The following is a 22,003-nucleotide window of genomic DNA, read 5'->3' on the forward strand; positions in this document are numbered from 1 at the left end:
AGTCGGTTGTGTGTCACGTCATATAATAGCTATTACGTGATAAAATACTAATTGTTGTAGTCTGATTTATATCGCTTCATAATTCGAATTTTCAGGAATCAACCTATGAAATCAAACTTATTATGCATAAATCAATATACTTGCATATAATATAACTGCAGCATAATATTATTTATTGTACACATTCGGGTTTAAAATACTGGAGAAAATATTTGTATTTGATATAGCTGCAACATAATATACAGGAACTAAAATTACACAAACAAATAAAAAAATTCTAGATTATTCATGTGCAGTATTAAATACTGGACATTGTGATTTAAAAATACATATCTCTAGTATAATATACAGGAAACAAAATATTAAATTACTTAATTCCAGTAAATTGTTCTAGATACCAAGTTTTCACTATTTTCGACTTATCCATTATAATATATTGGCTTGTATGGCTTCATAAGTAGCATTTCCAGCATAATTTTTAGGGAGTAAACAAAATTGGACGAATTTAGGATAAAATATTCTGGATTATTCACGTCCAGTATTAATTACTGGACATTATGGTTTAAAAATATAGACCTCCAGTGTAATATACTGGAAGCAAAATATTAAATTATTTAATTCTAATAAATTATTCTAGATACCAAGTTTCCACTATTTTTCACTTCTCCATTATAATATACTGGCTTATATGCCTTCATAAGTAGCATTTCTAGCACATTTTATAGGGATTAAACAAAATTGAACTAATTTAGGGTAAACAATTCTGGATTTTTCACGTCTAGTATTAAATACTGGACATTATGTTTCAACAATATATATATACCTCCAGTGTAATATACAGGAAACAAAATATTAAATTATTTAATTCCAGTAAATTATTCTAGATACCACATTTTCACTATTTTTCACTTCTCCATTATAATATACTGGCTTATATCTCTTCAAAAGTAGCATTTCGAGCATATTTTATAGGGAGTAACCAAAATTAGTCGAATTTAGAGTAAAAAATTTTGGATTATTACAGTCCAGTATTAAATACTGGACATTATAATTTAATAATATATACCTCCAGTGTAATATACAAGAAACAAATATATTAAATTATTTAATTCCAGTAAATTGTTCTAGATACCAAGTTTCCACTATTTTCCACTTCTACATTATAATTGTGACGACCCGGTCAGTCGTCTCATGAGTCATCGCTCCTTTTCCCCTATTTCTACTTCTTTATGCTTCGTTATCCATGTTTTGTGGTATCGGGTTGGTCGGATCGAATCCGGAATGATTTTGGTAAGGTTTGAGACACTTAGTTTCTTTTAAGGAGGTTTAGGTTGGAAAAGTCAATCGGATATTGACTTAGGTGTTAGAGGGCTCAGATGTGAGTTCTGATTGTTCGGTTAGCTTTGAGAGGTGATTTATGACTTAGGAATGTGATCGGAATGAGTTTTGGAGATTTGGAGTAGATTTAGGCTTGAATTGGCGAAGTTGATATTTTGGCGATTTCTGGTTGGTAGGCGAGATTTTGATATAGGGGTCGGAATGGAATTTCGAGAGTTGTAGTAGCTCCTTTGTGTCATTTGAGATGTGTATGCAAAATTTCGGGTGATTCGGACGTGGTTTGGTTAGGTTTTTGATCAAAAGCGGAATCTGGAAGATTTTAGAAACTTAGGCTTGAATCCGATGTGTTTTGGTAGATTTGATGTTGTTGGAGATGTTTTGATGATTGGAACAAGTTTGAATAAGGTATTGGGTTATGTTTGTGCTTTGGGTTGAGGCCCCGGGTGCCTCGGGTTGATTTCAGATAGTTAACGGAGGAGTTGAGATGTTATTGCAACTGCTGAAGTTTTGCTGCTTCTGGTGTTTTGCACCTGCGGTTTAGGGACCGTAGGTGCGGCGTCGCATATGCGATGGAGTGTCCGCATAAGCGGATTATGAGGATTTGTCAGTGACCGCAGAAGCGGTAAGGATGGCTGCATCTGGGGAACCTCAGATGCAGAAGGCATATCGCAGATGCGACTTTTAGGCTATTAGTGATTTCCGCAGAAGCAGATGAATTAACCGCAAATGCGGTACCGCAGAAGCAGGTTTTGGACCGCAGATGCGGGTGTCCCTGGGCAGAAGGTATATGAGTCTTCCTTCGCGATTTTTGAAGGTTTTCACCATTTTTGAACACGGATTCAGGAGCTTTGGGCGATTTTGAAGAGAGAAATCAAGGAGACTTCGTTAAGATAAGGATTTTGGACCTAAAACACATTTCTATAGTAGTATTTCATGGATTAAAGCTGTAATTAAAGGAATTAAAGGGCTAAAAATGGAGGATTAGGGCTTGAGTTTAAGAGGCCTTTAAAGGAGGATTTGAGGGGCCATTTAGACTTCGATTTTAGCATTCTTGATATGTATGAACTTGTGGGGAGATAAGGAATTTATTGGTGCGAGAATTTCTAAATTTCGAGACGTGGGCTCGGGGGTTGGGTTTTGGTAATTTCGGGATTTGTGCCCTTTATTGATCATTTTCGCTTGGGCTTTGTTCCCTTAGCATATTTTGACGTCCTCGTTCTGATTTTGGATAGATTCGACACGCGTGGAGGCCGATTCGAGGGGCAAGGGCGTCGCGAGCTAGAGATTTAGTCGGTTCGAGGTGAGTAATGATTGTAAATGATGTTCTGAGAGTTTGAAACCCCGGATTGCACATCGTAGTGCTATGTTGAGGTGAGACACACGCTTGATGACGAGCGTGGGGTCATGCACTATTAGAGATTGTGACTTGGTCCGTCCCAGTTGATGATTTTACCGCGTATTTGATTGAAACTTAATTGCTATCATCATTATTTTGGCTGAATGCCACATTTGGGCTTCGTGCCAATAATTTGAACCCTTCGGGGGTTTTTATTACTATTTTCTCACTGTTTTGACTTATTACTTGAGCTCAGTCATGTTATTTTCCACTGTTTTACTACTCAGCCATTTTTACTTAGTTTTGAGACTTAATTGAGATTTTAAATAATATTTGGGCTGAGAAACACTCTTTTACTATTTCCCGAGGGGCTTGTGATGATTTTTGACTAAGTAAGGTCGAGGGCCTATATTGTAAGGAAACACTGATACTGATTGGAGGCCGAGGGCCTGAGATATGTATGCCACGAGGTGGCTTGATTGATATGAGGCTGAGGGCCTAGATTTGATGCCACGAGATGGCTTGTTATTGTGCTTGGGTCGTAAGGGGCCCCTCTAAGAGTCTGCACACCCCCAGTGAGCGCGGGTACCCATTGTGATGTGAGATTAAGCCCGAGGGGCTGGTATTGTTCTGAGATGTTACCCAAGGGGCGGATTTGCTGATATTGTGCCTGAGTGGCGAATTTCTATTTGTTTACTTTACCTTAATTACCTGTCAATTACTTGTTTACTTGTTGAAAGAAGTTTTACTTGATTTTTCACTGGTTTACTGCTTTTAAATAATTTTTACTGCTTCATTATAGAATGCCATGTGCCTTACGTGTTTTCTTACTTTCAGTCGTTATTTACATTTGTTACTCACTGAGTTGGAGTACTCACTTTACTCCTTGCACCCTGTGTCAGATTCAGACGTAGTTGGTCCCGCTCCCGAGTGCCGATTCATTCCAGCTTCAAGTGGATCTTCAAGGAGTCTTTAGGTAGTTGTTGGAGTTTCGCAGCCTAGAGCTCCTCTCTATCTATTTCCCTTATGTTCTTAGTTCAGTGTTTAAAACTCTATAGTTACATTTGAGGATTCAGTACTGTTAGATGCTCGTGACTTGTAATACCCCGGTTAGGGCTGTGTCGGGTTGTATTTCCGCTACTTATTATCATTAAATCATGTTTCAGACTACTTTTACGTTGCTTAACTGCTCTAACAAGTGAATTGGGTATGGTTGGTTGTCCTTGTCTTCACGAGAGATGCCATCACGACCAGGTTAGAGGTTAGGGTCATGACAAGTTGGTATCAGAGCCTAGGTTACATAGGTCTCACGAGTCATGAGCAGGTTTAGTAGAGTCTTGCGGATCGGTACGGAGACGTCTGTATTTATCCTCGAGAGGTAGAACCTTTAGGAAAAACTTCATATTCTTGAAATTCTTATTGTGCGAACTTGTTGATCCGAGTACTAAACTTCTGTTATTCTATTCTCTCACAAATGATGAGGACACATGCTACCGGATAGGGTAGACGATCACCAGTGCCACCAGCTGTGTCCACCAGAGGCCGTGGACGCGGTCGTGATTGTGGTAGAGGTAGAGCAGTGAGGGCAGCACTTGTCAGCCCCAACTCAGGATCAGGCTCCAGCTATGGATGCTCCAGCAGCATCAGTTGAGGCACCAGCTGTGCCCATTGCGATTCTAGTTCTTCAGGAGGCCTTGGCGCAAATCTTATCAGTTTGCACTGGCCTGGCTTAGCCGCAGCTGCTACTTCACAGGCCGGGGGAGGCAATCGGACTCCTACCACTCGCACACTTGAGTAGGTCGTGCAGGGACTTCAAATGCCGGGGGCGTGACCAGCCTAGCCGGTTGCAGTTGCTCCGGACTATGTGGTTCCTGTCATGCCGGAGGATGAGCAGCGTAGGTTGGAGAGATTTGGCAGATTGCAGCCTCCAACCTTCAGTGGCGCAGAGGGCGAGGATGCCTAGGGCTTTTTGGATAAGTGTTAGAGGATGCTTCGCACTGCAGGTATTTTGGAGACCAGCGGAGTCACTTTTACCACCTATCAGTTTTTAGGAGCTACTTTCACTTGGTGGGGGGATTTTGAGAGGCGTAGGCCTGTTGGTGTAGCACCCCTTTTCTGGCAGTAGTTCTCTGTTCTCTTCCTAGAGAAGTACGTCCCGCAGTCCCGCAGAGAGGAGTTGCATAGGCAGTTTGAGTGGTTGCGACAGGGGGAGATGACCGTGTCGTAGTATGAGTTGAGGTTTTCTGAGTTGGCTCGTCATGTCATCTGATTGGTTCCGACAGATCGAGAGCAGATCAGGAGGTTTGTTGTTGGTCTTACTTATCAGCTCTGTATTCTTATGACCAGGGAGAGGGTATCTGGTTGTACGTTCGAGGAGGTTGTTGATATTGCCCGTGAGATTAAGTCGGTTCACCGTTAGGAGTGAGAGGAGAGGGAGGCCAAGAGGCCTCGAGGATCTGGCAGCTATAGTGGTGCCCCTTCGAGGGGTCAGTTTCAGCACGGCAAAGGCCGTTCATTCAAGTCTGCTCAGCCAGCTCGCCCAGGTTATCATGGGGCATCTTTGGGTCATGGTTATCACAGATCTCAGTAGGGCTAGTCATCACTCAGCGCCCTTCTAGCTCAGAGTTTGACCCGTGCTCCATCAGCTCATGGCTCTTCTATGCCGAGTGCATCTGCTAGTCACTCCGGTGCGAGGGGTTCCCTTCAGTTCCCTTCTCTAGCACCAGAGGGTTGTTATGAGTGTGGTGAAATGGGTCATATGTAGAGGCAGTGCCCTCGTCGTGTTGCTAGTTCGTCCTAGCAGAGGGGTCAGTCATGGGCTTCAGTGCTATTTTCTTCGCCACCACTCGCTCAGCCAGCTAGGGGTGGAGGTCAGTCAGCTAGGGGTCACCCCAGAGGGGGAGGTCGATCAGGGGGCGGTCAGGCCCGTTTCTATGCACTCCCAGGGGATCCCAATTCCACTTTTTCTTATGTGTCATCATACTTTGCTCGTTATTTGGGTACGTCTCGTGAGTTTCTTGCTTCACTTGTTCACGTATCTACCCCGGTGGGCGATACTATTGTTGTAGACCGTGTGTACCGGTCGTGTGTGGTGACTATTGGAGGTCTGGAGACCCGTATGGATCTTTTATTATTGTGTATGGTGGATTCCGATGTCATTTTGGGCATGGATTGGCTATCTCCATGTCGTGCTATTCTAGACTGTCATACTAAGACAGTTACATTGGCATACCGGGTGTGCCACGGATTGAGTGGTGAGGTGTGACTGATTATGTTCCCAGTAGAGTGATTTCATTCTTGAAAGCCCAGCATATGGTTGGGAAGGGTTGTCTTTCGTATCTAGCTTTTGTAAGGGACGTCGGAGCTGAGACTCCCAGTATTGATTCTGTCCCAGTTGTGAGGGGTTTTCCCGATGTGTTTCCTGCAGACCTGCCGGGCATGCCACCGAACAGGGATATTATTTTTGGTATTTACCTGGTGCCGGGCACTCAACCCATTTCTATTCCGCCGTATTGTATGGCAGCAATGGAGTTGAAGGAATTAAAAGAACAGCTTTAGGAACTCCTTGATAAAGGGTTCATTCGGCCTAGTGTGTCACCTTGGGGTGCGCCGATTCTATTTGTGAAGAAGAAGGATGGCACTATGAGGATGTGTATTGATTATAAGCAATTAAACAAGGTAACAATTAAGAACAAGTATCCTTTGCCTCGCATTGATGATTTATTCGACCAACTTCAGGGAGCGAGAGTGTTCTCCAAGATTGATCTTCGTTCGGGTTATCACCAGCTAAAGATCAGTGATTCGGATATTCTTAAGACGGCTTTCAGGACCCGATATGGTCATTATGAGTTCTTGGTGATGTCTTTTGGGCTGACCAATGCCCCAGCAACGTTCATGCATTTGATAAACAACGTGTTCCGGCCTTATCTCGATTCGTTTCTCATAGTCTTTATTGATGATATTCTGGTGTATTCGCGTAGTCAGGAGGAGCACGCGGAGCATTTGAGGGTTGTGTTGCAGAGATTGAGGGAGGAGAAGCTTTATGCAAAGTTCTCCAAGTGTGAGTTGTGGCTCAGTTTAGTGGCTTTCTTGGGGCACGTGGTGTCCAGCGAGGGTATTCAGGTTGATCCAAAGAAGATAGAGGCGGTTCAGAGTTGGCCCAGACCGTCCTCAGCCACAGAGATTCGCATCTTTCTTGGTTTGGCAGGCTATTATCGCCGGTTTGTTCAGGGATTCTCATCTATCGCATCGCCCTTGACTAGGTTGACTAAGAAGGGTGCTTCATTTGTATGGTCAGACGAGTGTGAGGAGAGCTTTCAGAAGCTCAAGATAGCTTTGACCACAACTCCAGTGTTGGTTTTGCCATCAGCTTCAGGTTCATATATTGTGTATTGTGATGCTTCGAGAGTTAGGATTGGTTGTGTGTTGATGCAAGAGGGTAGAGTTATTGCTTATGCTTCTCGTTAGTTGAATCCCCATGAGAAGAACTACACCTTTCATGATTTGGAGTTGGCTGCCATAGTTCACGCGTTGAAGATTTGGATGCATTACTTGTATGGAGTATCTTGTGAGGTATTCACTGATCATCGTAGTCTTCAGCATTTGTTCAAGCAAAAAGATCTTAATTTGAGGCAGCGGAGATGGTTGGAGTTGCTTAAGGATTATGATATCACTATATTGTACCATCCGGGAAAGGCCAATGTGGTGGCCGATGCCTTGAGCCGAAAGCCAGTGAGTATAAGGAGTTTGGCATATATTCCAGTTGGGGAGATACCTCTTGCAGTTGATGTTCAGGCCTTGGCTAATCGGTTCGTGAGGTTGGATATTTCGGAGCCTAGTCGGGTATTGGCTTGTATGGTTTCTTGGTCTTCCTTATATGATCGCATCAGAGAGCGCCAGTATGATGATCCCTATTTGCTAGTCCTTAAGGACAGAGTTCAACACGATGATGCCATAGATGTGACCATTGGTGATGATGGGGTGTTGAGGATGTAGGGCCGAATTTGTGTGCCCAATGTAGATGGGCTTCGGGAGTTGATTCTGGAGGAGGCCCATAGCTCGCGGTATTCAATTCGTCCGGGTGCCTCAAGGATGTATCAGGATTTGAGGCAGCACTATTGGTAGAGAAGAATGAAGAAAGATATCGTGGGATTTGTAGCCCGGTGTCTCAATTGTCAGCAAGTGAAATATGAGCATCAGAGACCGGGTGGTTTGCTACAGCAGATGGATATTCCTAAGTGAAAGTGTGAGAGGATCACTATGGACCTTGTTGTTGGACTTCCACGGACTTTGAAGAAGTTCGATGCTATTTGGGTGATTGTGGATCGGCTGACCAAGTCCGCGCACTTCATTCCTATGTGTACTACCTATTCTTCAGAGTGCTTGGCAGGGATCTATATCCGGGAGATTGTTCGCTTGCATGGTGTCCCAGTTTCCATCATTTCAAATAGAGGTACTCAGTTTACTTCGCAGTTTTGGAGGGCCGTGCAGAGAGAGTTGGGTACTCAGGTGGAGTTGAGCACAACTTTTCATTCTCAGATGGACGGGCAGTTCGCACACTATTTAGATATTGGAGGACATGTTGCGTGCTTGTGTCATTGACTTCGGAGGGTCTTGGGATGAGTTTCTACCACTTGCAGAGTTTGCTTATAACAACAACTACCAGTCGAGTATTCAGATGGCTCCATATGAGGCTTTGTATGGGAGGCGATGTAGATCTCCAGTTGGCTGGTTCGAGCCCGGTGAGGCTAGGCTATTGGGGACTGATTTGGTTCAGGATGCTTTGGAAAAGGTGAAGGTGATTCAGGAGAGGCTTCGTACAGCGCAGTCGAGGCAAAAGAGTTACGCTGATAAGAAGGTTCGAGATGTGTCCTACATGGTTGGCGAGAAGGTTCTGTTAAAGGTTTCACCCATGAAGGGTGTTATGAGATTTGGGAAGAAAGGTAAATTGAGTCCGCAGTTCATTGGGCCCTTTGAGGTGCTTCGGAGGATTGGGGAGGTGGCTTATGAGCTTGCTTTGCCACCCAGCTTGTCGAGTGTGCATCTGGTATTTGATGTTTCTATGCTCCGGAAGTATATTGAGGATCCGTCTTATGTTTTGGATTTCATCACGGTTCAGTTGGATGACGATTTGACCTATGATGTGGAGCCAGTAGCTATTTTGGGTCGTCAGGTTCGTAAGTTGAGATCAAAGGATATAGTTTTAGTGAAAGTGCAGTGGAGAGGTTGGCCCATGGAGGAGGCTACCTGGGAGACCGAGCGGGAGATGCAGAGTAGATATCCTCACCTATTCGAGGCTTCAGGTATGTTTCTTGACTCATTCGAGGACGAACGTTTGTTTAAGTTGGGGAAGATGTGACGACCCGGCCAGTCGTCTCATGAGTCACCGCTCTATTTCCCCCATTTCTGCTTCTTTATGCTTCGTTATCCGTATTTTGTAATATCGGGTTGGTCGGATCAAATCCGGAATGATTTTGGTAAGGTTTGACATACTTAGTCTCTTTTAAGGAGGTTTAATTTGGAAAAGTCAACCGGATGTTGACTTAGGTGTTAGAGGGCTCGGATGTGAGTTCCGATGGTTCGGTTAGCTTCGGGAGGTGATTTATGACTTTGGAGCGTGATCGGAATGGGTTTTGGAGATTTGGAGTAGATTTAGGCTTGAATTGGCGAAGTTGATATTTAGGCGATTTTCGGTTGGTAGGCGAGATTTTGATATAGGGGTCAGAATGGAATTCCGAGAGTTGCAGTAGCTCCGTTGCGTCATTTGGGATGTGTGTGCAAAATTTCAGGTCATTCGGACGTGGTTTGGTTGGGTTTATGATTAAAAGCGGAATTTGGAAGATTTTAGAAACTTAGGCTTAAATCTGATGTGTTTTGGTAGATTTGATGTTGTTGGAGGTGTTTTGATGAATGGAACAAGTTTGACTAAGGTATTGGGTTATGTTTGTGCTTTGGGTTGAGGCCCCGAGGGCCTCGGGGTGATTTCGGATGGTTAACGGAGGAGTTGAGATGTTATTGCAACTGCTGAAGTTTTGCTGCTTCTGGTGTTTTCGCACTTGCAGTTTAGGGACCGTAGGTGCGACACCGCATATGTGATGGAGTGGCCGCAGAAGCGGATTATGAGGATTTATCAGTGACTGCAAAAGCGATAAGGATGGCTGCATCTGCGGAACCGCAGATGTGGAAGCCGTATCGCATATGCGACTTTTGGGCTGTTAGTGATTTCCATAGAAGCGAAGGAATTAACCGCAAATGCGGTACCGCAGAAGCGGGTTTTGGACCGTAGATGCGGGTGTCTCTGGGCAGAAGGTATATAAGTCTTCCTCCGAGATTTTTGAAGGTTTTCACCATTTTTGAACACAGATTCGGGAGCTTTGGGCGATTTTGAAGAGAGAAATTAAGGAGACTTCGTTAAGGTAAGGATTTTGGACCTAAAACACATTTTTATGGTAGTATTTCACGGATTAAGGCTGTAATTAAAGGAATTAAAGGGCTAAAAACGGAGGATTAGAGCTTGAGTTTAAGAGGCCTTTAAAGGAGGATTTGAGGGGTCATTTGGACTCCGATTTTAGTATTCTTGATATATATGAACTCGTGGGGAGATAAGAAATCTATTTGTGCGAGAATTTCTGAATTTCGAGATGTGGGCCTGAGGGTCGGGATTTATGCCCTTTATTGATCATTTTCGCTTGGGCTTTGTTCCCTTAGCATATTTTGACGTCCTCGTTCTGATTTTAGATAGATTCGATGCACGTGGAGGCCAATTCGAGGGGCAAGGGCATCGCGAGCTAGAGATTTAGCCGGTTCGAGGTGAGTAATGATTGTAAATGATTTTCTGAGGGTTTGAAACCCCGGATTGTACATCGTAGTGCTATGTTGAGGTGAGACACACGCTTGATGACGAGCGTGGGGTCGTGTACTATTGGGGATTGTGACTTGGTCCATCCGGTTGATGATTTTACTGCGTATTTGACTGAAACTTAATTGCTATCATCATTATTTAGGCTGAATGCCATATTTGGGTTTCGTGCCAACTATTTGAACCCTTTGGGGATTTTTATTACTATTTCCTCGCTGTTTTGACTTATTACTTGAACTCAGTAATGTTATTTTCCACTGTTTTACTACTCAGCCATTTTTACTTAGTTTTGAGACTTAAATGATATTTTAAACGATGTTTGGGCTGAGAAACATTGTTTTACTATTGCCCGAGGGGCTTGTGATGATTTTTGACTGAGTAAGGCCAAGGGCCTATATTGTGAGGAAACACTGATACTGATTGGAGGCCGAGGGCCTGAGATACGTACGCCACGAGGTGATTGATATGAGTCCGAGGGCCTAGATTTGATGCCACGAGATAGCTTGTTATTATGATTGGGCTGTAAGGGGCACCTCCAGGAGTCTGCACACCCCCAGTGAGCGCGGGTACTGATGTGAGATTGAGCCCGATGGGCTGGTATTGTTCTGAGATGTTGCCCAAGGGGCGGATTTGCTGATACTGTGCCCAAGGAGCAAACTTCTATTTGTTTACTTTACCTTAATTACTTGTCAATTACTTGTTTACTTGTTGAAAGAAGTTTTACTTGATTTTTCCACTAGTTTACTTCTTTTAAATGATTTTTACTGCTTCATTATAAAATGCCGTGTGCCTTACGTATTTTCTTACTTTCAATCGTTATTTACATTTGTTACTCACTGAGTTGGAGTACTCATTTTACTCCCTGCACCCTGTGTGCAGATTCAGGCGTAGCTGGTCCTGCTCCCGAGTGCTGATTCATTCCAGCTTCAGGCGGATCTTTGAGGAGTCTTTAGGTAGTTGTTGCCGTTTCACAGCTTGGAGCTCTCTCTATCTATTTCCCTTATGTTCTTAGTTCATTGTTTAAAACTCTGTAGTTACATTTGAGGATTCAGTACTGTTAGATGCTCGTGACTTGTGACACCCCGGTTAGGGCTGTGTCGGTTGTATTTCCGCTACTTATTATCATTAAATTATGTTTCAGACTGCTTTTACGTTGCTTAACTGCTTTAACAAGTGAATTGGGTATGGTTGGTTGTCCTTGTCTTCACCAGAGGCGCCATCACGACCGGGTTCGGGGTTAGGGTCGTGACAATAATATATTAGCTTATATCTCTTCATAAGTAGCATATCCAGCATGTTTTATAGGGAGTAACCAAAATTAGTCAAATTTAGCGTAAAATTTTTTGGATAGCGTAAAAAACCATTGTCCATACATTAAACAAAAATGGGAATGCAAGTGCCGTATAAGTTACGATCCTACCAATTGGTTTGTTTTTCACTAACTCGGCTGATAGAAGATGAGACAAATTATCAATAAACTCTTCAAAGCAGAAACTGCCTCATGGAAAAGAAGCACAAAGTTCTGCGTCATCTATGATTTTCATAAAATGATCACTTATATTTCTACTATGCTTTTTACCCAAAAGAACAACTTCTAATATATAAATCTCAACAAGCTTTACTGCATCTTCATTGCAGACCTCGACATCAACACTTACATCATCTGTTGCACCAGTACGGAGTCGAAAACGCTTTTTCATAAACTCATACAAATTATCTACCTTCAAACCCTCTTAACATCAGAGAAATACTGTTCCTTCAAACGGTTCTCTCTATCATCAACGAAACTATAATTAGATGCCTTAATCTTCAGCCCGACAATAGAATGGAAATCATCTTCTGTAAATTCTACATCATTCCCAAAAACTCTAAAAACCATTTTGATTTTATCCTTGTAAAATACTTGGGAAAACAACATATAGTGAGTCAACTTCCCAGAGTGACCCACCTCATTCAATTCTAAAAATTTCCTAAATACACCGTTCTTTAATTGATCCATTTGAGTTCCACACAAAAATGACGAAATGGTTTTCTTAAAATTTCGATCGCCTTTCCAATAACAATCAACAGGAAATCACTTCTTAAAATCATAAAATCTACCTCCCTCCTAAAATCAAAATACAACACATATAAGCAATATTTCATATAATTTTAAGATAAAAACTTCAACATTTCAGAAATGCGTACCTTCAATATCCTACTTGAAGATTCCATTTCTATAAAATCATGAAAAAATATATATAACAAATTAGATAAGTAAACACAATCATAATCCAGTATATATATGAGAAATAAATTATAAAGAGAACTCATCCACTAAAATGAACAGGATAACAAAGTCTACAGATTGCAGTCTTCTAACATAATATACTGGATCACAATAAATTACAAGATATGAAACTCCAGAAACCAATACTGGGGAATACAGAAGAAACATAATAAAAAAATAAAGTATAATAATCATATAGTATAACATACTAGAGAAAAAGCTTAAGGATTATATACCGGAACAAAGAGCATAATATAAAACAAGAAGACAAATAATTACTCAAAAAAAGTAATGACAAATAAAATAAAATTTTAGTCTAAACAGAACTCATCCAGTATAATATACTGGAGAAAAAGCTTACACACAACAGATGTCCTGTAAAATATACTGGAATGAAACAAAACTCAACTATATTATAATATTCTTCCAGTATGTTATACTGGAAGATAAACATTCACATGACAGACTTCCAGTATAATATATTGGACAAAAATTTACTAAATTTAATAAACAAAAATCATAATCAAAACTCACATAGTAGACGTCAACTATTAACACACAGCAGACGTCCCGTAAAATATACTGGGATGAAACAAAACTCAACTATATTATAATATTCATCCAGTATAACATACTAGAAGATAAACATTCACATGAAAAACTTCCAGTATAATATACTGGACAAAGTTTTACAAAATTTAATAAACAAAAAACATAATCAAAACTCACACACTAGACGTCTACTATTCACACACAGCAGACATCCCGTAAAATATACTGGAATGAAACAAAACTCAACTATATTATAATATTCTTCCAATATGTTATACTGCAGGATAAACATTCACATGACAGACTTTCAGTATAATATACTGGACAAAATTTTACTAAATTTAATAAACAAAAAACATAATCAAAACTCACACAGTAGATGTCTACTATTCACACACAGCAGACGTCCCGTAAAATATATTGGGATGAAACAAAACTCAACTATATTATAATATTCATCCAATACAACATACTGGAAGATAAACATTCACATGACAAACTTCCAATATAATATACTAGACAAAATTTTACTAAATTTAATAAACAAAAAACATAATCAAAACCCACACAGTAGATGTCTACTATTCACACACAGCAAACATCCCATAAAATATACTGGAATGAAACAAAACTCAACTATATTATAATATTCTTCCAATATGTTATACTGCAAGATAAACATTCACATGACAGACTTCCAGTATAATATACTGGACAAAATTTTACTAAATTTAATAAACAAAAAACATAATCAAAACCCACACAGTAAACGTCTACTATTCACACACAACAGACGTCCCATAAAATATACTGGAATGAAATAAAACTCAACTATATTATAATATTCATCCAGTATAACATACTGGAAGATAAACATTCACATGACAAACTTTCAGTATAATATACTGGACAAAATTTTACTAAATTTAATAAACAAAAAACATAATCAAAACCCACACAGTAGATGTCTACTATTCACACACAACAGACATCCCATAAAATATACTGGAATGAAACAAAATTCAACTAAATTATAATATTCTTCCAGTAGGTTATACTGGAAGGTAAACATTCACATGACAGACTTCCAGTATAATATACTGAACAAAATTTTACTAAATTTAACAAACAAAAAAACATAATCAAAACCCACACAGTAGACATCTACTATTCACACACAGCAGACGTCCCGTAAAATATACTGGGATGAAACAAAACTCAACTATATTATAATATTCATCCAGTATAACATACTAGAAGATAAATATTCACATGACAGACTTCTAGTATAATATACTGGACAAAATTTTACTAAATTTAATAAACAAAAACCTTAATCAAAACTCACACACTAGACGTCTACTATTCACACACAGCAGACATCCCGTAAAATATACTGGAATGAAACAAAACTCAACTATATTATAATATTCTTCCAGTATGTTATACTGGAAGATAAACATTCACATGATAGACTTCCAGTAAAATATACTAGACAAAAAACATAATCAAAATTTGACAAGAACTGGAGAAATCTAAAATGCAGATGAAGCAAGAAAATAACTAAAAATTAACTCTAATATACAGAGACTAGAAATTTTTTGAAAAACTTATAAAAACAAAACAAATTACACAACGATTACAACATTACAACATAAAACTAATAACAGAGTGACAAAATTACCAGAAATAAGACAAACTAATGAACAGAGAAAAAAATCGTAAAAGTTAAAATACAACAAATATTTAAACACTAACGGTACGGAAATCAAAATTAAACCTAAAGAACCATTAATAACAACGAAAATTCAAACACATTATCGTAAAAAAATAAAACTCACCCTAATTTTGAAGAAAATTGGACGAAAGCCAGATAAGATTCGAAGAAAAGTGCTCTCTCAGCAAAGCGAAATCCGTACAAATGTTGTAAAAACAAAGAGAAAGGCGATAAAAAGTAGCTAAACAGTATGTTAGAAAGGTCAAGGGCAATTATGTCATTTACCAATATATTTTAAGTTAAAATGGCTAGAAGTCGATTACATTTGGATCGGTGACTATTTTTCAATAGCCGCGAGTAAAACTGGCTACGCCGTACAATTTTTACCTTTAATAGAGACTAGTCCAATAAGAAATGCCCAAAATAATGCACAAGCCATCCACATGAGAAATTCAAAAATAGCCAGATTTACAACTGGTCGTTCAAAAATAGCCTAGTTTCAAAAGTAATCGAAATTTAGTCAATTTTCATGTAAAGATAAATGTGAGCGAAAACACTGTTCAAAACCCGGAAAATACGCCAGTATACTATGCTGGAGTTCCAGCATAAGTATACTTGAACTCAAGCATATTATATTGGAGTTCCAGAATAAGTATGCTGGAACTCCAGCATAATATGATGAAGTTCCAGCATAAGTACACTAGAACTCCAGCATAATATACTTGAGTTCCAGCAAGTATATCAGTCCAGCATAATATGCTGGAGTTCATACACAGGTGCACCAAACTCTAGTATATTATGCTGGACCGGTCTCTGTTGCAGCAAAATAGTGACTATTTTTCATTGACTTGGTAAACGCTGACTATTTTTGAATAAGCCGTCCGAAAACTGGCTATACCGTGCTATTTTTACGCCATCCACATCGAGGGAGCCCAAGTCCCTCACTTGTGATCTAGGCTGATTTATGCAAATATTCATTTTTTAGTGAAATTTATATTTTATATTTTTGAAAAATTGAGTAAATATAGGTATTGAGAAATTATCCCTTCCGAATAACATTAGACTCGGGTCATATATACATTCATATAATTTTCAATTGTCTATGGTTTATAATATTTTCTTATAAGATTTTCAATTTGATCAAAAAGAATCTTTATTTAATAAAAAATTCATCAGTTGAAAGAGAAATAAAATAAAATAATTTACTAAACAACTGATATAAAAAGAGACAACTGACAAGAATTTGATCTTGGTCCATTAAAGAAGCCCAAGATAAAGCAGAATCCATACAAGTCATCCTCATCAATTCTATTAAAGTGGACGCCCATTACATTTACACTAGGAGAGCGCATCTCAAGGCGAGTGTTACTTTCGTTTCTTGAAAAAGAAATTCTTTATTTTTATTACATTTACATCAAACCAATAAACAAATGACACTTGTCACTTTATTTAACTATAATGAGTAATACTTAACTATAGTTAACTAGTTATGTGTTTTGCAAATAATCTTCATTAATAATATTGAAAAACTTACTAACTTGCTACATTCTCCGTTGTGTTCTAAAACGGCAACATCAAGTAGATTGATTTTATTTTATATTACTGTACTTTCTTTTTTATTTTTTATAAAGAAAAATTTCTTAAATTAAATAGATAAATTATCTTAAAAACAAATTTCAAAAGTTGGCAGACTCATACATTAAATATCACAGAATTGCATTTGATTTCATACTTGCAGTGTTACTGGTCATGAAAATTAAGAATATATATTTGAAAAAACTTAATTTGAGGAAGAAAATTAAACTTATGTGTTAACAACTTTTCTTTAAAAAAGTAATTCTTTCAACATGCAAATATACTTGTAGAAGTATAAAATTAACCAACCTGCTATATTTCAATTTCTTAAATCACAACCAGTCGTAGTTTGAGGGATTACGCAAAACTTCGGACTAAGCCAGAACCTAAAAGAACGGAATTAAATAACAAAAAAAGATAGTGACTTTAACCCAAAACCTTCTAACGTTAGGTTATTATGACTTTATTTTCCTTTTTAATTTTTTATTTATTAAAAGTAGGACTCCTAATAGCCTTAGTTTGTCTTCTATGATTAACTTATCTAAATCGGGTATAAACACTCGGTACGGATAAATTTTTACCGTAGGGGAAAGCGAGTAATGCTAATTCGAGACTCTCGCTGATATCAATATGCTATAAGCTTTGGCAATGATGAGATATAATTTTCGATTCTTACTTGAAGACTATAAGCCGGTCAATCAAAAATGTCCTAAGGAATATTAGCCATTGGATCGCCATAACCGTTTCTCCTTTTTTGGCATTTTAGGATCATAAAATTAGAATTCCGCCTGATTTCCAGATTTTCGTGTGCTAACCCATGTCATCTGTATGAGTCCAGGAGTTCGGACCCGAATCACCTAATTTTTGTCAGCCTATAAAAATGACCTAAGGATCATTAGTCATCGCCTCGCTATGACCGTTCCTTGTTTTTTAGGTATTTTAGAGCCATAAAACTGTAATTCTGTCCGATTTTTAAAATTTTATGTGTTGTAGCCCATGCCATTTAAATGTGTACGGGCGACCGGGCCTGAATCGACTAAAATTTTGCGGCCCGTTAAAAACCAACTACGTAATATTAGTCATCTTCTCGCGATAACCGTTCCTCATTTTTTTGTGTTTTAGGGCCTTAAATCTGGAATTCCAATCGATCCCCAAATTTTCTTGTGCTATAGCTCACACCATCTGCATGATTTGGGCAACCGGACCGAAATCGCCTAAAAATATTTCGGCCCATTAACGACCTAAGGAACATTAATCATCCCCTCACCATGATCGTTCCTCGTTTTTTTGGCGTTTTAGGGCCATAAAACTGGAATTCAGCTTGATTCCCAAATTTTCGTGTGCTAGCCCACGTTATTTGCTTGGGTCCGGACCCGAATCGCATAAAATTTTGCCGGCAAATCGAAAACGGCGTAAAGAACATTACTTATCCCATTGCCATGACTGTTTCTCGTTTTTTGGCATTTTAGGGTCATAAAACTGAAATTCCGCGTATTTCCCATATTCTTATATGCTATAACCCATGTCATCTACATGGGTCCGAGCGTCCGGACCTGAATTGCCTCAAACTTTATCGGCCCATCAAAAACGACCTAGGAAACATTAGTCATCCCTTCTCCATGACCATTCCTCTTTCTTTTTTTTAGCGTTTTAGGGCCATAAAGTTGAGATTCCGCTCGATTCCCAGATTTTCGTATACTATAGTCCACGCCATCTGTATGCATCTGGGGGTTCGGACCCGAATCGCCTAAAAATTTGATAGCCCATCAAAAACGATCTAAGAAATATTAGTTATCGTCTCACCATGACCGTTCCTCATTTTTTTGGCGTTTTAGGGCTGTAAAATTGAAATTTTGCCGGATTTTCAGATTTTCGTGTGTTATAGCCCACACCATCTGCATGGGTTTGGGCGACCGGACCCGAATGACCTAAAATTTTACTAGCCCATAAAATTTTATGTGCATCACTTAAAAAGTACCAAAAACTATTATCACCGAAAATCTTCCGTGTGCTACTTTCTCCTCTGAGTATTCACGGACTCACCTCTATCCCAAAAATTTTGAGAAAATAAAATGCAAAGCGTGTTCTCAGTTTTATATTATACCATTTTCGTGCATCATTGTAAAAAGTTTGAATACTTTAAAACTGCTATAAACGTCAAAGTGTTGGTCAAGATATTAGTAATACCAAAGCTAATACATGTATTATTTTAGAGGCCCCTGGTTTACTACCAAGTCAGTTAGAGGCAGCTTATAGAATTCAACAAAAAAACATAACAGACATAAGAAATGGAAGTTGAGGCATGTTTTATAGTAATACCTATGGAATGTAAAAACTGATTCTCCCTCAACCAGAGCAAACAAATATTATGCCAAAAAAATACAATCAAAGGCAATCTACAAAAATATAATCCTCATATCATCCACCAAACTTACCACGTAGGCATTAGACAGCAATATAATTAACGAGCAAATATAATGGAGTATAACTAGAAAGTATCAAAATATTTGGGAATAGAAGCATGCTAAAAAATATAGTCATAAGAAAGTCTGAGAACCAAGAGTTCTAAACAGTTGTTAATCCCTCCGTTTTTAACTTGTTTAGGACTATAAATTTTAAGTCTTTCAATTTTTCTTAAACTTCACGCACAGTCAAACAGGTTCACATAAATTGGAACGAAGGGAGTAAAAGGTTAGCATGAATGTCACTGTGTATATCCTATCAAATAATCTTGATCATGATTATGATCCGACAATCGACAGACTTGCTGAAGCTGACAAACACAACACCAAGCTCTTCTCCTGTCCTTTCAAATGTAGCATAGTCTCCTTTATAAGTACTCAATTTCTGATCTTGTAGATGGATAATATCTATGACTGCCTGAAGAAAGATGCAAAGATAGGTTTATAAGATATCAGAACAAGCATGAACCCAAGTATTATGTTAGACAGCATAAGACATCATGCAAATCAAGATGATTCTGCAAGGAAAGGAAAACATAAGTTATATGCCATTCTGCATGCAACAGAAAACAAAAATTCTATGTTATTCTACATGCAAAAGACTACATAATAATTTCTATAAATGAATAAATGTACATGTACATCCTCAAAAAGAAATAACACATCGAGGGTTCGTCAAGCAACAAGAGATCAAATTTAATGAACAATGGCCAAGCAAGAGTTATTCTCAAATTTTACATCATCCATAAAACATTGTAGTCTATTTATTACAATTGGTGTGAGCACAAATGACCAATCGGAAAAACGTCATAACAGAAACTAAGGTGGAGAAGCATCCTGCATGAGGCACGTCGAAACTACAGCAAAATCGTGACCATACAAACGAATCAAATCCAGCCTCTCAAGCAAAAGAGTGTTAACTTTAGATCGTCAAGATTGATTGACTTCTAGCATCTTCCCCATTTTGCAACTCCAATATTAAGTTGTTAGTGCGCGGATCCATATCTTAAGACGAATAAAGAGTCTAATGACGAAATTGTGAAGCCTGAATCTCTTAAATTATAAAAAGGCATTACATCTATTCTGAAAGTTGAGGCAAATAAACGAAAAGACAATATTATATTATCAGAGTTTAAATAATCTTAGCAGACAACTTAAACTTTGAGGAGAGGACAGAATAACAAAATAGTTATGCAAAATAATATCAAGATAGAAGCTAAGATGATGGGGCAGATAAAGTCATCCATAAGTTCTGAAGATTGACTTGAGACTAGATTCAATATTTTTGTGCCATAACAAAACATAATCCTTAGACGAAGTAAAAATAAGCATAATTGTAAATGTGAAAACAAGTCATCACTTGTTTTCAAAATGAATTCTGCGTTTCGAAGCCTTAAAAACCTCTTTCAGCATCACCTTGATTTGTGTGCGCAGTCCGGGCGCGTAGCCGGAAAGCTATTATGTGAAAATCTGTGAAAAATATTAAAATTTTGACTTAAAATGCATATAAGTTGACTTTGATCAATATTTTAGGTAAACGGACCCGCACACGTGATTTGACGGTCCCGGAGGGTCTGTGAAAAAATATGGAACTTGGGCGTATGTCCGGAATCGAAGTCCGAGGTCCCAAGCCCGAGAAATGAATTTTTAAAAGAAATTATTTTCTGAAAAATATAAAGGTTTTTGAAAGTGAAATCTGTGGTATCGGGCCCGTATTATGGTTTCGGACCCCGGTACAGGTTCAATATGATTTATATGTATTGTCGGTAAAGTTTGGTAAGAAACGAGATCCATTTGACGTGATTCAGACCTTAAATGTAAAATTTGATGTTCAAAGAAGTTTTGAGAAATTCCATTGATTTTGAGGTTTAATTCGATGTTCATGATGTTATTTTGGCGATTTGATCTCCTGGATAAGTTCATATGGTGTTATTGAGTTAGTACGTATGTTTGGTTTGGAGCCCCGAGGGCTCGGGTGAGTTTCAGATGTGTTTCGGAAGGTTTTGAACTCATAAAAAGTTGCAGGTTTTTCAGTTCTGGTTTTCTGGTATTTTCTTCTTCGCGTTCGCGGGAGGACCCTCGCAAACGCGATGAGTTATTCATGCTGAAGGAAATTTCCTTCTACGCGAACACGAAACCCAGGTCACGAACCTGAAGCTTTGGGGGGTCTTCCCTTCGAGAACGCGAGCCTGGTATCGCGAACGCGAAGGCTTATGAGCCTGGGCAGGGGGAGGGGTATTATACCTATGCGAACGCGACCACCTGGACGCTAACGCGAAGGCTCGAGGAGTTAGTATTCCACGAAAGCCAGCCCAATTCCACGAACGCGAAGGTCTCTCAGGCATAGCTCATCGCGAATGCGATGAGCCTGTCGCAAACGCATAGACCAAATTCGCCTAGTAATTTTTAAGTTCAAAAACAGAATGCATTACGGGAATTTCACCATTTTTCATAAACTTCATCTTCTCCACACCTCTTGGGCGATTTTTGAAGAGGAACTTCACCATAGCTTCATAGATATGTAATCCTAAGCTCGTTTTCTTTCATTTTTATCAACACTCACTAGATTTCTAGGCCTAAAACATGAGATTAAGGGAAGAAAATTAGGGATTTGGGTAGAGTTAGGGCTTTTTGATTATTTGGAAATTTGACCTCGTTTTGGGGTTGGATTTCAAAACAAATTATATATTCGGGCTCGTGGGTGAATGGGTGATTGGGTTTTGGTCCGAACCTCGTGTTTTGACCAAGCGAGCCCGGGGTCGATTTTTGACTTTTTGGGAAGAATGATTAGAAAGCTATAAATAAGCATTGGAATTGGATTGTTTAGCATTTATTGATGTTATTAAGTCGATTATGTCTAGATACAATTGATTTGGAGCCAAATTCAAAAGGAAAA

Source organism: Nicotiana tabacum, chromosome 1 (genome assembly GCF_000715075.1).
Source record: "Nicotiana tabacum cultivar K326 chromosome 1, ASM71507v2, whole genome shotgun sequence".
NCBI lineage: Eukaryota > Viridiplantae > Streptophyta > Magnoliopsida > Solanales > Solanaceae > Nicotiana > Nicotiana tabacum.